Below are 16,927 nucleotides of genomic sequence, written 5' to 3' on the forward strand. Positions count from 1 at the left end.
CAAACCAATTGATATAGAAGTGTGACAAGTCCTAGAACAGTTATCATGTACAAGGATGTGTAAACACAAAGGGAAGGAAAACTTTCATTCTCCTATGACAGATCATGGAAAACTTCCTAGATCAGGTGGATTGTGAAGTATGAATAAGGTGCTGCAAGATAATAAGAGAAGTGAGATTATAATGATAGAAATGGAACTGCCTATATAGAAAAAGCATGGAAAAAAATAGGAACTGCAAATATTTTGATTTGGTTATATTGCAAGCAACAAGATTAGAGTTTTATTCTCTAGCTGGAGAGAATATTGAATTGTTTTAGCATGAAAATTACCTTATTGGATTTTGAAATATAGAAAAATTTTTTCCATGGGTTTGTGGCCCACACTGAGAGAGTATGATTTAATTATTCTGAATATTGTGTGGGAATCAAGATTTTTAATGAGTTCCCCAGATAATTGTAATATTCAGTCAAGTTTGAGAATCAATGAGTTGAGGTAAAGAAAATGATGGGAAGCAAGTTATAGAGTTATAAGGTGAAAGTTTTGAGGTAGAAGGTTTCTAACTAATCACATTGGGATTAAAATGTAATCTAAATGAAAGAAATAAGATGTGGATGATCAATGATTTCAAGGTTAGTTTACAGAGATTTTTGTATTTTTGGAAATTGAAATCAAAGAATTTCCCAGGTTCTGAGATGATGGATATGTTTGCAATCAGGCACCAGTGAGTTAGGAAAGTTGAAAAATGGATTATAATGGATAAAGTAGAAGAACTATTGAAATAAAACCCAAAGGAGGAAAAACTTTATTATAAGTGGGTCTTTATTATAAGTAGGTGAGTACAGAAGAATACCTTTCATGAATTTCTCTGATATATATTGAAGAAGTCTACTTAATCAATGGCTAAAGAGATAGAATTGTATTCAGAGGTGAATTGTGACTAATTTATGGTGTTTAAAAGAATGTTATGCTAACAGTCAAATTCATAGGAAAGGTTATAGAACGACAAGATTAATATGTTTTGTCTAATTAAATTTGAGAGAAGGAAATCCTGAGGGAAGAAATAAAGGATGAGAGAAGACAAGAAGATAGGTGATTGGTAGAGACATGCATTGCATGGAAGACTAGATTAATTGGTAGTTATAGCAGCACCTTATTCCTCGATAACAATCTTAAACTACATGTATTTTGTTTTCTCTGTCTTGGGGTTTCTGGAGTTCTGGCACAGATTATGAAAGAATGACAGGACAAGGCTCATCATCGGAGAAGTATCCGTTTATTGAGGAACAGCTTTGCACATTTATAGAGCCGGGGTGGTTCAACAGAGCAGGGTATTGGGACAGGGTGCTTTCTGATTGGTGGGTAAGGATCATGAGGGTTAGCAGGGCTCACCATTGGGCGGCTCTTCCCACCGCTGTCTTGGAGATGGGGAAGTTAGTACCGGAAGAGAAGCATGGTTGGTGCCATCTTTGGAGCTGGGTGGACTCCCAACAGATTACCTGGGTTCTCTGCTCAGGATCTTACAAAGCTTTGATCAAGTTGTCAACCATCTGCATGCTCATCCAGTCATGTGTAGTTAGCAAGATTCTTTTCCTTGTGGTTCCTCATGATTATAGGACTAAGACCCTTGCTTTCTTACAGGGTGTTGGAGACAAAGATGGTGTCACTCAGCTCCAAGTAAACACTATACTTCCTTCCCCTCTCACAACGTGGCATCTTACTTTTTCAAGATTTGCTCTAGTCTTCTAACAGGGGATTTTATGTAGTGTGATGTAAAACAAGGGACTGGTTTTCCCATCATCTTTGTTTTGATTGGCTAGAAACAAGCAGAGGTTCATAATGGGTAAAGATTTTATAGGAAGGTGTGATTTGTCTGGGTCACTTTGAATTCTACCTACTAGAACATTGATAAGATTATATTTTCCAACTTTTGTCAAGGTCAGAACTAGGTATGAGGCACAGAGTATGTATTTTTTTCTTGTTTTAGAAAGGTAGAATGAGCTGCCATGACATTTGACAATGTGCAGAATGATTGTATTCTAACCTAGAGATAAATAACCATGGTGAGGGTGTTCTAATGCAAGACAAATATAAGATTTTTGGAAGAATATAAAGTACAGAGGATGCTGTACAATCAAGGTCAAGAAATGTCTTGTTCCCAGGAAAGACTAGCCTAGAGTATTAAGAGCCCTGGGGATAAAGCAGTCAGAGACAGACTTTATTCTGGATGGGTCCCTTTTTAAAATTATTTTTTATATTTTTTAAATCAATGGATATAGTAAAAGTCAAAGGAACTTACTCAACAGTGGTCAGAATTTATTTAACAGAACTTTAACCCAAGTTACAGTTTCCTTGGTCATGGGATCCACCATTAAACCATACCTACCTCCTCTTTTCTCTGTTGTTCTTCCAGAGACCTTCTCTAAATGATTATTGGACATCTGAAAATATGAAATTCTTCCATAGACCATATGCTACAATAAAAACTATGTTTTAATTAATTATCTTTTTATGCTTATAGTCTTTTAAATTAAATATGGCTAAACCATAAATATTGCCATTTTTGTCCAAAGGGATCCAATATTGATAATTTCATAAGATTAATACATTTCTATGAGCTTTTAAATTCTTGAATCAATATCATACCAATTCCTGTGTTCCTGAACATAAACAGCAATGCCATGTCACTGCATTTCCCTAAAGAGGCTATAATACTGTTTGATTCAAATCAGAAATATTTTCTCCTACATTTAGGAGCCTTGTAAAGGTTGGTAACATGTTTGAATACTTCTTTTGTGTCAATTTGATATTAAGGGAAATATAAAGAAAGGAATAATAAAAGTTTTTGTTGCAGTAATTAGATATTAGTATATATAAGAAGGCACATATATATGAATGAATATAAATGAACATGTGTACATTTATATATTCATATATGCATTTGGCTTTTAAAGGGTTTTATAAGTTCTTTCTTTCTATATAAGTCACAATCATCCTTGGTATAAATGTGTGTTTAGAAAGAATGTATTAGAGAATATTTAGTAATATCTTTGCTTGAAAAGAAGTCTGTAGACTATTGAAGAAAGTGCAATGATTTTATAATTAGTTTATAATCAATAGAAGAGATGTTTTCTTGAAAGATTTAGAGTTAGCTCCCACAGAAGATTAAACCAGATAACATTAAATCATAACAAACAAATTCAAGATAACCCTGTAACTTAAAATATTTGCAGATTTGTGCATATACATAATGATATGGGTAATTAATCAATTTTGATGTGCTCTATCAAAGAGATGTTGTTAGAAATCCCATTGTACAAAATTATAGCTAAATATGCAAAGCAGCATGAACCTTAAACTCTTTGAAGCAAATCTACTGAAAAATCATGATAATAATATGTTCATTTTTGGCCTTTGAAAATTAAAAAGGATTATCTGTAACATACACTAAGAAGAATTTGGAAACTTGGAGAAATATTTCTAAATCTTTTATATCAGTTAAATACACATATTGATTTTTTTCTTCTTGGGATATTACCAGTTGTTTATCTTTTTTTCTAATAATTAAAAATTGGACAAAAGGAAAGACAGTGAAATGGATCCAAAATAATTTTCCTAAGTACTTATATGAATGCACCATAGAAAATCCCACCATTGTGTATGTTCATAAAATGAGGCCCTAACTAGAATAAGACATATTTGATGCTTGTACAATTATATCAAAATGAATTCTACTGTCATGTATAACTAAAAAGAACCAATAAAAAGTACATAGATGGCAAAAAAATTGGATGATATGTAACACATTCCCTACATAATTTATAATACTTGAAATGTATCTGAAAATATAAAAAGTAGGTATTATATTTTTGCCCAAAATATACTTTCAAATAAAATAATGATTATTGTATGATCATTATAAAGATTTTTATGTCTTCCTTTGTTCTCTAATTATCTCTTTTTTCTGATATTTTGGTTATAATAATCTCAATTGTTACTCACCCTTTAATTTATTATGTTCTAAGTTGTCTCAATATGTAATTTTCATATCCTTCCGGATCATGCATCAAAGCTTTTAGCAAGTGATATTGAAATAAAAAAATGAGAATGAGAATAAGACATTTCTTAAGATTATAGTGTCATGTCTTCCTTAAATACTCTTGGTAATGTTTTGTTCATCAAGTTTTCCTCATCTATTTTACCATTATATTTATTTATTTATTAAATGTTTTTTAGTTGTAGATGGACACAATTTATTTACTTTATTTATTTTTTTATATGTGGTGCTGAGGATTGAACCCAGTGTCTCAAACATGCTAGGCAAAGGCAAATGCTCTACCACTGAGCCACAATCCCAGCCCTTACCTTTATATTTAAATTATATTTAGTATGCATGTTTATTTAAAGAACATATGTTATTTGATCAATTCTATACCTCATCATCTAGCACTTAATTATTTACTAACTACATTATCCAGTTGATTCATGTTCCACAAATGTCTTATCACAGGAGGATTTAAAGAACTTCGAAGTTAAGGACCAAATCCTTTGTTTTAAAATATCCTTATTATACTAATGAGGCTCTGTGTTATTCATTTTCATTTGGACAATGCCAGTTAATTCTCAAAATTATTATTTATACATAATGAGACTGAGTTAGTAGAAGAGGCAGTATTAAGACCAAGAACATTTTGTTCTTGGATCTTATGTTGGTAGACAAAGCCATTGTCAGCATCATTGAAAGTTGGTCCTACTAACTTTCACAGACTTTTCTGGGGCCCAAAGTATGTCAGAATAGGCTAAGAGATTACAATATATTTTTGGATGTAATATCAGGATAATCCTATAACTTAATATTTGAATCTTTGTACCTTTATATAAGAACATTGATAAACAAACTTGATGTATTTAACCAATGAATAGTAGTTAGAAAGAAAACTAATTTTCCATAGTCATGACTGAATAGGAAAACCAGCATGAACCATAAAATCCTTGAATGTAATATGTTAAGGTCTGTAAACAAGTCAAAATAACACCTGGTATGTTGCCAGAGAAATGTTAGAGTTCGTAAACAAGTCTGGATGGTGCCTGGCAAAATGCCAGAGGGAGTGCTTTGTGAAGTAACAAAAGTGAGCCATTAAGTGTGGAGATTTCTTATTGGTTGACTGATGTATCCAGTTTATGCTAATTAAGATAAGCTGTGTGGAATGTATAAACAGCTCTGTTGTCCTACAATAAATGGCTCCCACTCCTGCTGTATCAAAGCGTACAATTTATTCATGCCCCCCCCCCCCCCCCCCCGTTATTCTGCTGCACTCGGACTGCAGCACTAATACATGCAACTTCGGTTTTAAGATTGGAAGTTCCACTGATTTTTGAAGTCATGCTGCTGAGGCACATCTTGCAATAAATACTTATCAGAAATCTAGATAGACAGTAGGAAAGTTTCCAGAAAGGACAGTAATGTGTAGTAGAAAGGAAATTCATATAGATCATCAGAAAAGATGAGAAAGGAAGCATCCTTTTAGATAAATAAATCATGTCAATGGGGATTTTAGAAATCTACCAGTAGTAACTGATGTCAGCACCCCAAAATCAGTCCTCCCTATTTAGGAGAAGTTTCAATTGAGGGCCACAGGTTTGTATGAACCATTGCATGATGCACATTTGGAAAAATGCAGGGGGAATAGGTCAACTGCTTTATTATAGGAGTTGAAATTAAATTAAAAGCCTTGAATTCCTGAAGCTCTGTTGCTCATGCCCCATTGTATACTGGGGCAGATCTGATTTTCTAACATTTTTTGTCTTTTCTTAAACTATTTTCTCTTACTTTTTAGATAAAGAAACTGGAATTCAGAGATTACCCAATATCTCAAATCTAGTCCATCTCAAAAGTAAGGTTAAAACTTAGATTTTTTTTTAATTCTCTAAAATTATAACCATTCCACATTTTGATAGAGATTATTTTACATGTGGCATAATCTATTAGGAGGAGTCTTACTACAATCCATTTATAAAAAAGTCTCTATCATCTAAAGATGATGGATACGGTGAATTTTATAAATTTTAGAAATATTCCTTTCACTTCAAGGAACATTTATGGATTTATCCATATATTCTGGTACAGTATATTGTGTGGGATCACATGTTTCTTATGTGCTTGCTACTGCCACATGACTTCAGGTAAAATTATGAGTGTATTTGTTTTATTGATAATTTTCTGTCCAGGATGGTAAAAATTGACATTAGAACAGATGATTTACTTATTAAGATAAATTGTTTTGACTTTATAAAATTAAAATACATTGATGTCTATTTGGAAAATAGATGTTTAAAGATGTATTATTTCAGTTTTTTTAGGTATTTAATCTTCCTTGATTCTGAATTTAAGATTTTATTTCTAAAGAGTGAATTAGCACAGAATTTATTTTTAGGACCTATCTTTGGAGAATATTAACAAATTTTCTTTGTCCTCTTGTATTTTAAATGGTTTAAAAATCTGTATAAAATCATTATTTCTTATGTAGAGTGAGTTATAATGAGTCAGAAAACACTTTCAAGCTATTTGACAGTAATACAGCATAATCTCCTATAATTCAGTTCAAAATGATGTATGTGGCTAATGACATATATTCCTGTAGTGATAAAATAAATTAGGATGTGGGATTTGTGCTTAGCATCAAAAGTTGAAATAAGTGGTAACCTGGTAATTTCTGTGCACTGTAGGGGTGAATTTTAGATGACAGGGTTATGGATCTAGGTAATTTTCAATTAAAATTTTCTCTTCTACATTTTAGAAGGGAATTCCAATAGGTAAATTAATGTACACTTTCATAGGGCCATTTGGTAATTTAAAAAGCTAAAATTTTCTATTAAGGAATGGGCAATATTCACCCTACCCACAAAGTAACTGGCAAAGTGTTTACTGAACTTCATTTTAAGAAGATTGTGTAGAATTTTCTACACTCTATTCTTTCTTTTTTGCATATATTATATTTTTATTCATTCTTATTAGTTATGCATGAAAATAGAATGTATTTTGACATATTGGACATATATAGAATATAACTTCTTATTCTTCTGGTTGTCCTCTATTCTTTCTGCCTTGACTTTTGCCTTACTCCTAGCCCATGTCAGGGGAGTAGAATATTTATATTTCAATTTTCAAAATAAGGAATAATCCCCAATGATTAAGCACTATTGACCTATAAGAATCTTTAAGCTTGATCTTACTAATAAAGATGATATGTAATGCAAAATGTATTAATTATATAGATAGCTCTTTACTAAAATGCTTAAATGTACTTAAATAACTAAATGGAATAATTTAAATTTTTGTTATAATGCCCATGAAAGTTCATGTTGCAGAATGGTAGAAAAGTAGGTTGAGCTGTATTAAGCTCCAAATTTAAAACTAAGTATACTAACTTTTCCCTTCAGATAGTACAATGTATGTACATTGTAAATTGTAGGTTGTTTATCAGTTTGTGTTTTATTTTTTCTCAAAATTGGGAGCAAGTGGGGTTATGGAGTCCAATTAAATAACGTGCAAAATATGATAAATGTGGAATGGATTTTTGTTTATTATTGAGGAACAGGTCAAAAAGATACAGAATTGTGTAAGTCAAGCATTTTTTAAATATTTTATTTTTTTAGTTGTAGTTGGACACAATGCCTTTATTTATTTTTTTATGTGGTGCTGAGGATCGAACCCAGAGCCCTGTGCATGCTAGGTGAGCACTCTACTGCTGAGCCACAATCCCAGCCCAGTGTAAGTCAAGTATTGAAAATGGAGTTTGATAATTATCTTGAGCTGCTACGTAAGAAATTGGTTGTCTAAAAACATGGAGTATAGACCCAAACAGTGGATTTCTGAGATATATTTAGATTCTGTTGGTATTATGGGACAAAAGTACTTTTTTTAAAAAAAGACTTATAGCAATCCAGATTCAATCCAAATACATGATCCATTTAATTCATTTTTTTCAGTTTTCAAAAAATATAGACAATAGCAAAACCTTAAGAAGGACACAAAACTAACAGTGAAGGGGTTATGAAAGAGCTATACACTTCTTTTTTTTTTTATTGGTTGTTCACAACATTACAAAGCTCTTGACATATCATACTTCGAACAATAGTTTCAAGTGTGTTATGAACTCCCATTTTTACCCCAAATACAGATTGCAGAATCACATAGGTTACACATTCACATTTTTACATAATGCCATACTCGTGACTGATGTATTCTGCTACCTCTCCTATCCTCTACTATCCCCCTCCCCCCCATCTTCTCTTTCTATCCCATCTACTGTAATTCATTTCTCTCCTTATTTTTCTTCCAATTCCCCTCACAACCTCTTTTATGTAGTTTTTTATAACAATGAGGGTCTCTTTCCATTTCCATGCAATTCCACTTTTCTCTCTCTTTCCCTCCCATCTCATGCCTCTGTTTAATGTCAATCTTTTCTTCCTGCTCTTCCTCCCTACTCTATTCTTAGTTGCTCTCATTATATCAAAGAAGACATTTGGTATTTGTTTTTTAGGGATTGGCTAGCTTCACTGAGCATAATCTGCTCTAATGCCATCCATTTCCCTGCAAATTCCATGATTTTGTCATTTTTTAGTGCTGCGTAATACTCCATAGTGTATAAATGCCACATTTTTTAAATCCATTCATCCATTGAAGTGCATCTGGGTTGGTTCCACAGTCTAGCTATACACTTATTTTAGTCTTCTGAGTTTTATAACATTTTATTTTTTCTACATTCATTTAGCACCTGATTACAGCAAAACTATATTAGTATAAATAATTAAGAGTTCTCACATACCCATATATCAGTCTTATGGACTAATTTGTTTTGCTGGGTTTTCATAAATAACATGTAACTGCAAAATCTCAGTAATCTGCAACAGTGGTTATTCATTTTTCTCTCCTATTCCATACTTATTGCCCAATTCAGTGCAGTTTGTGGGTTGGAGTCAAATCTGCTTCACTTGTATTTTTATTCCAGGCTTCATACTGAAGGATATGCTCTGATTTGGAATTTATTCACTTAGTGAGAGAACTAAGAAAATAATGAAGGTGCAAATTTGAAATGCCTCCAAACACTTCAACATATTTACACACATCATTGTCCAAAATAATTCTCATTGCCAAGGCCAAAGTCTCTAGGGTGGAAAATTATAACTCTACCTACATGGGAGGAAAAAGTGAATAATGAGAAAATAATAGTCCCTTATATCCTTGTAGATTCCAGAGTTTGTTGATTTATATCTGTTTACTGTGATGTTTCTGTAAAGTTGCAATTCCTCTTTGATCTGTCCTCATTTAAATTATAATAATTAATTAAACAGAAAATATACAGTGTAAAAAATACAAGCAGACAATAATGATATTTCCTTTATCTGGAATTAAACCCCAGGCATCATCTTCCTTTCGCATGTCAAGAACTAGGAACTTGGGCTAGGGATGTGGCTCAAGAAGTAGCGCACTCGCCTGGCATGTGTGCGGCCCGGGTTCGATCCTCAGCACCACATACAAAGATGTTGTCTCCGCCGAAAACTAAAAAATAAATATTAAAAAATTCTCTCTCGCTTGCTCTCTCTCTCAAAAAACATTTAAAAAAAAAGAACTAGGAACTAAACAAATATATCACAAAATATATGCCACCAAGTTTAATGACTATCTATAATGAAATTTACTCATAATAAAATAACCACTTGACCTTTCTTAAGAACCAGTCTATTTTTTGGTTACAAAAACTTTTGTGATTTACCTTTTGTGCCTAAGTCTTTTTTTTTTATTGGTTGTTCAAAACATTACAAAGCTCTTGACATATCATCTTTCATACATTTGATTCAAGTGGGTTATGAACTCCCATTTTTACCCCAAATACAAGTTGCAGAATCACATGGGTTACACACTCATGTTTTTATATGATGGCATATTAGTGACTGTTGTATTCTGCTACCTTTCCTATCCCCTACTATCCCCCCTCCCCTCCCCTCCCATCTTCCCCCTCTACCTCATCTGCTGTTGTTCAATTCTCTCCCTTGTTCCCCCCCCTTTCCCCTCACAACCTCTTGTATGTAATTTTGTGTAACATTGAGGGTCTCCTACCATTTCCATATGCTTTCCCTTCTCTCTCCCTTTCCCTCCCACCACTCGTCTCTGTTTAATGTTAATCTTTTCCTCATGCTCTTCCTCCCTGCTCTGTTCTTAGTTGCTCTCCTTATATCAAAGAAGACATTTGGCATTTTTTTTAAGGATTTGGCCTAGGTCTTATTAGTAGGACATTAGAAGTGATCAAAATCACACCATTGTGATGGTACAAATTGATAGCTGATAGCTTGAAATTATGGAAAAGGTAATTTTACTATTGGTCCTAATGTTTAAACTGTTCTTATTTATAAACCATTTCATGGACTTTATCATACCTCTTTTAAAGGAAGTTTTTCCCTACCCCTTTGACTTTGTACTTGGTCATGTGACTTGCTTAGAAATAGAATGAAGCAATAGTAAAAGTGTGCTAGTTCCAAACCTAGACTTTAATATGTCCTGGTATGTGTCTGTTCCCTTGTGCTTTGTCCATTACCATGAAATGAGTTTGCCTCTGCTATCCTATTAGTCTAAGAAAGATAAGAGATACATGAAGCTTAGCTGACCCACCTGATCAGCCCAAGCCTGCATGTATTTATTATTTTATGCCATTGAGTATTAGACTGGACTTGTTTTTTTAGTATTTTTTTGCGATAATCAATAAAAATGAATTTTTGTAAGAATGTGAAAATAATTAAAAAGAAATATCCTCCAGGTTAGAATTCCTCAGTGTTTTATGGAAAATATAATAGATATGTGGTAATAGAAGCCTAAGATCAATTCTTTGAATATCTAGGTTAAATAAAATTATATATTTAGAATATTGAGAGCCATTAATAGGCTGTGTTAATTTCCAAGAGTTCAAGTTAGCTGCATTTTTCAAATATATTTGACATTAGACAATTAACATTAATGGGAATAACTAGCAACATCTCCCTAAACATAATTTGATAAATAAAGGTTATCCTTGGGTCATTTAGCAGAGTAATCAATAATCCTTGAAAGCTTCACTGTTGGATCCCTCCATATGAGGCACAGTTCATACTGAAAATAATGCTTTGTCATTAAGAAATATTTATGAGAAGATTCAATAAGCTTCAAAATTTATGATAATATGTTTTTATATAATATTGTTCTTGATTCTTTTGACAAGAAACCAATGATATACGTATAATAGGACATGATATAAGTAGAACAGAGAAATATTTTACACAGAAAAGTGTCTAAGGTGGAGAGTATAGAATGTTTTCTAGGATATGTTGTTTTAATTATTAACTACCCATTGTCCACAACTATGAATTCTGTAGCTACATTTGTGAGGCTATTTTGTAGACATTCAGGGAGTTACAATAGCTTAGCTTAAGTAGCCATTGTAATTAAACCATAAAGCCTAAAAATGTTCCAAGGTGATTCTATATAAAAGTTATGAAACAATTCATATTTGATAAGATATAATGTCTAACAATAATTTACTTATTGATAGATTTGGTGTTTTAATGCAGATTACCTGGGAAGCTAATAATTGCTTTTATGAATACTGAGAAACTTCTTTGTCACCATTTGTATAATTATTTAAAATCCAGTCTGAACAAATACACAAAGACTGGTCATCCATGTATTCTATTTCTTATCTTTTGAAATATTGCAATGCTAGGAATACCAACATTAGTTTATATATAGCAATAACAAAAACTCTTGAGATCATCATATGACCATCTATTGCATAGATATTATGTGGAAATTTTTACTTCTTCTATATTAGAAATCTTTTCAAAGTCTATATTTTACACCAAAGTGCTGGGTAATCAGTGCTTTGAAATCAAATTTCATTCCAATTCAAAGGGTTCATTTTGAATCTTTAGAGCTCATGTACTAGCTATTTTTTCAGCTTTAATATTTTTTTATATTCTCATATTAATAGTGAAAACAATTTTTAATTATTCTCTTGTTTTACCCAGTGTTTTCACTGCTGTGACCAAAAGATCTGAGAAGAACATTTAGAGGACGAAAAGTTTATTTGGGGGCTCATAGTTTCTGAGATCTCAAACCATAGATGACTGGCTCTATTACTCAGAGCTCAAGATGATGCAGAACATCATGGCAGAAGAGTGTGGTGGAACAAAGTGTTATAGGACATGGTATCAGGAAGCAGAAAGAGACGGGGGGATGCTCCACTGTTTAGAGAAAAAAATATATACTCATGGGCTGGGGATGTAGCTCAAGTAGTAGCACACTCACCAGGCATGAGCGGGGTGCTGGATTTGATCCTCAGCGCCACATAAAAATAAAAAAAGAAATAAAATAAAGGTGTTGTGTCCACCGAAAAAACTAAAAAAAATATTAAAAAATTCTCTCTCTCTTTAAATATATGTATGTATGTATGTGTATATATATATATATATATATATATATACACACATACATATATACACATACATACACACACCTCAAAGGCATGTCCCCAATGACCCACTTCCTCTACTCATTCCCCACCCACCTTCAGTTACCACTCAGTTGATCCCTATCAGGAATAAATGTACTGATTGGGTTAAGGCTTCCATAGTCCAATTTTTTCACCTCTAAACTTTCCTAAATTGTGTCACACATGAGCTTTTGGAAGATACCTCATATCTAAATTACAATGCCCCTAAACCCAGTGTTATTTAGTATAAAAATATTGTATAAATGTCTAACATAGGAATTTTCATATTGATTCAAGAATACCACATAAAATTACCTTTTCCTTTTTTTTTACTCTGGATTAAACATGCTCTATTGGTAATTAATATAGTTTATCCATTCATGTGAATTTACTCAGATGATGAAGGATGCTCTGCCCAGCCTATTGTGTCCATGGATACCAGGCAGATCAGGGATTCCAAGATGAGTAAGTTTAGAATTGAAAGTCAACACTTCTTATCCAAACCATCATCACTGAAGCGTTTGCAAAGATATGCCAATGTTAACTTAGCAGATTTTGCCTAAAGTGGGGGCAATAAGGTACAAAAGCTAATTTAAGTGAATAAAATGCTTTCCAAGAAGTTGGTACTTTCTCACTTCTGGAAAAGTAATTTCATAAAACCTAAAAGAAAGAAAATTAGGTCTATATCTTTATATATAAATTTGACAGGATTGCATTGACAACTTGTCTTGTAAAACAAACTTGAAATCAAAATTTAGAATTCTAAAAATTATAAGATAATGTAAAGTACTTTTCTGCTTAAGAAAAATTACAGATATTAATATCTATAATCATAAACTATGTTTATGTTGTATATATATATATATGTGTGTGAATATATATGTAAAGTATTTTAACTGTTTGATAAATACATCCTGGAAATGTAGTCATTGTGTAAATCTTGAAATAAGAAAACTTTAACACTTGAAGCAAATCATGCTCACTTCCCTTGAGCATTTAACCTGATTTTAAGAATATGGTATGTGACATTTGAGCCAAGGGAAAAAAAGATCTAAGTAATATATCTATACATTCTTACATGTTATACTAAACATGTCTGATTAATGATGAAGATTAATGAAAGGCATGGTTAGCTAAAGCTACCTGGGAATAATTTAATTGAAGTGTATTATAAATAGACTACATATAAGGCACTTGAAGATATCTCATGTTTACTTAATAACCTCTGAAAATTATTGACTAACAATAGTGTCCCTTTTATCTATGATGTGTGGTGACAGAAATAAGGTTGTTCTTTTATGGAAACTAATATATATTACTGCATGACAATATCATCCAGTAGCCCAGATATGGATATATCCAAAATGTCCATTAGCAATAGAATGAATTAGTAAATAGTACTATGTCCACAGAGTAGAATACTATAAAGCAGTGACATTGAATGGACTATTTTAATAAAATATGGATGAACTTCACAAAGAACACTGAGGGAAATAATCTAGGTACAACAAAGTATATAGCATGTAAGATTCGATTTACATAAATTTAAAATAAGGAAATTATGATTTTTAGAGTATATATATATATATATATATATAAAATATACCATTTTCTCATGTACAGTTCAGTGGTATTACCTAAATTTTATAATGTTTTACAGCCATCACCACTATCAATTTCCAGAACTTTTTTTATCATTTCAAATATAAGCTTTGTACCCAGTAAATAAATGTTACATAACATTTCCTTTCTGTGTGTATTAACTTGCCTATTCTGTTATTTCATCCGCCTTATTTTAATTAGCATATGTTTTCAAAATTCTCTAGAGTGAGGCATCCATTTGAATTACTATAATGAAATACTTGAGGTAGGCTAACTTTGAAAATAAAAGAGGTTAAGCAAAAGAAAGCAAATGACCCACTGAATAAATGAGTAAAGGAACCAAACAGATATTTCTCAAGAGAAATAAAAAGGCCAAGAAATATATGAAAAACTATTTAACACCCTTATCAATCAGGGAAATGCAAATCAGAACCACACTGAGATTTCATCTCACTCCAGTCAGAAAGGCAATTATCAAGAACACATATAATAATAAATACTGGTGAGGGTGTGGGAGAAAAGGTACACTTATACATAATTAGTGGGACTACAGATTGGTACAACCACTCTGGAAAGCAATATGAAGATTTCTCAAAAAAGTAGGAATGGAACCATGATATAACTCAGCTATCCTACTACTTAGTATTTATCCAAAAGTATAATCAGCATCTTATACTGTCACATCAGTTTTTATAGCAGTGCAACTCACAATAGCCATGTTATGAAACTATTCCTGGTACTCATCTGTAGATGAATGGATTAAGAAAATGTGATGCACACATACACACGCACATACACATAATGGAGTTTTACTCGGCCATACATAAAGAAAAATAAAATTATGACATTTGCTGGTAAATGGATAGAAATTGAGAACATCATGCTAAGTGAAATAAGCCAAACTCAGAAAGCCAAGGGTTGAATGGTTTCTCTATTATGTAGAAGCTATAGCAGTTATGGGAAAAGGGATGTGGATTCAATATCATAAGACAGGAGAGGTCAGTAAAGTAGAAGGAGATTGTAGAGTAGGGAATAGGGATGGAAAAGGGGAGGAAATGCAGAATAAATTTGACAAAAGTATGCTATGTGCATGTATGAACATACGACAGTGAGTTTCACCTTATGTATATCCATAAAAAATAATTTAAATTATTAAATAGAAGGAAGATCAGTAGAGGAAGGGAGGGAAAAGGAGACCAGGGATTGAAATGGAACAAGCTAAACTCCATGTTTGTATGATTATGTCAGAATGAACCCAAATATTCTGTATAATAATAATGAACTAATTAAAAACATTTAAAACTAGAAATATGTTTACTTAGCTGACAGTTTCAGAGATTCATTACATTGGTAAGGTGCTGGCATTGACTAGGCTATTGTGAGGACCTCATGGCTGATGGAATCACAGTGGTGGAAGCACATATGAAAGAACTTGAATCACATTGCTTACAGGAACCTAAAGAGGCCAAGGACACACATTTCTAAGGGAGCACCCCCAATTGAGCTAAGGATGTACTGCTAGGACCCACCTTTTACGGTATCATTGCTTCACTGAGGACCAAGCTTCTAACACATGAACCTTTGGGGGTCATATAACACAAGTTTATTATTTTATGGCTAATATTACATTATATGTATATATTTAGTCTTTTATTAAAAATTGAGGATTAGATAGTATAAACTTTCCAATTAGCTTTCTGTGGAGGAATGCAAGCTTGGAATTGCTTTGTTCATAATTGTGCTAAAGTCTTTCTTCAAGTCAAATATTGTTTTAAATGTAAGGATCCTAGTTACTATTGCAGAGGAAGGTTTTGAATTTGAGTTACTAGATACAACTGGGGCCTCTGCTGTGTTGGTAATTGACTATATTCTTCCTTAAATAATTACATAGGTCTGTCAACTTTGTGTTAATTCATAGAGTTTCCATACCTGCTCACTTTACTTGGTTTACTGAAGTCTTTAATGATAGTGATATAAAGGAACAAACTATTGATGCCAATAATATAAGTGAATCTCAAAAGCACTATAGTAAGTGAAAATAGCTATTTAAAAACTATATAGTATGTGATTCAATTTATAAAATATTCTGGATAAAAGACTTAGAGGTAGAAAATAAGCACAGCACAGAGCAGTACAACAAAATGTTTCAAGGTTATGGAAATAGTATAGAAAATTTGGTAGAGGTTTCATGACTTAATACATGTTCAAACTTATGTACTTTACTCCTAAAAATTGTGAATTTTATTGTAATTCATATTCAAATAACCATAATTTTGACAACAAAAATGGAGCTAACCTGGCCAAAGTCACTTTCCATCAAGACAATAGTGAGGCATTAAGAGAAGAATAATGATGTTATTATGAGTGCATGAGTTTCAAGTGACATTTATTGAGTAGTTTTTAAACTAGGTATGCATGCAGGCTGCTTGATATTTCCGATGCCCTAATCCAAAGATGGGCCAATGTGAAAGAAATATTGATGGCTTATGACGCATTTCAGATATAACATATACTTGCTATCTTTTCCACTTGCTGGAGTTAGTTTATTTTAGGTAATACTTAGAAATTTGAATTTTTACTGAAACAGCTTATTTACATTATCAGTTAGCTTTCAAAAAAAAAAGCACTCCAACAGCATTTAAAACATCAAGCAGCTGGGTGTGGTGGCTCATGCCTGTAATCCCATCAGCTCAGGAGGCTGAGGCAAGAGGATAATGAGTTCAAGGCCCTAAGCAACTTAAAGAGACCCTATCTTTAAATAAATAAATAAAAGAGCCAGGTCAAAATGAAAAATAAAAGGACTGGGG

The sequence above is a fragment of the Ictidomys tridecemlineatus genome, chromosome X (assembly GCF_052094955.1).
Source record: "Ictidomys tridecemlineatus isolate mIctTri1 chromosome X, mIctTri1.hap1, whole genome shotgun sequence".
In the NCBI taxonomy this organism is placed as follows: Eukaryota; Metazoa; Chordata; class Mammalia; order Rodentia; family Sciuridae; genus Ictidomys; species Ictidomys tridecemlineatus.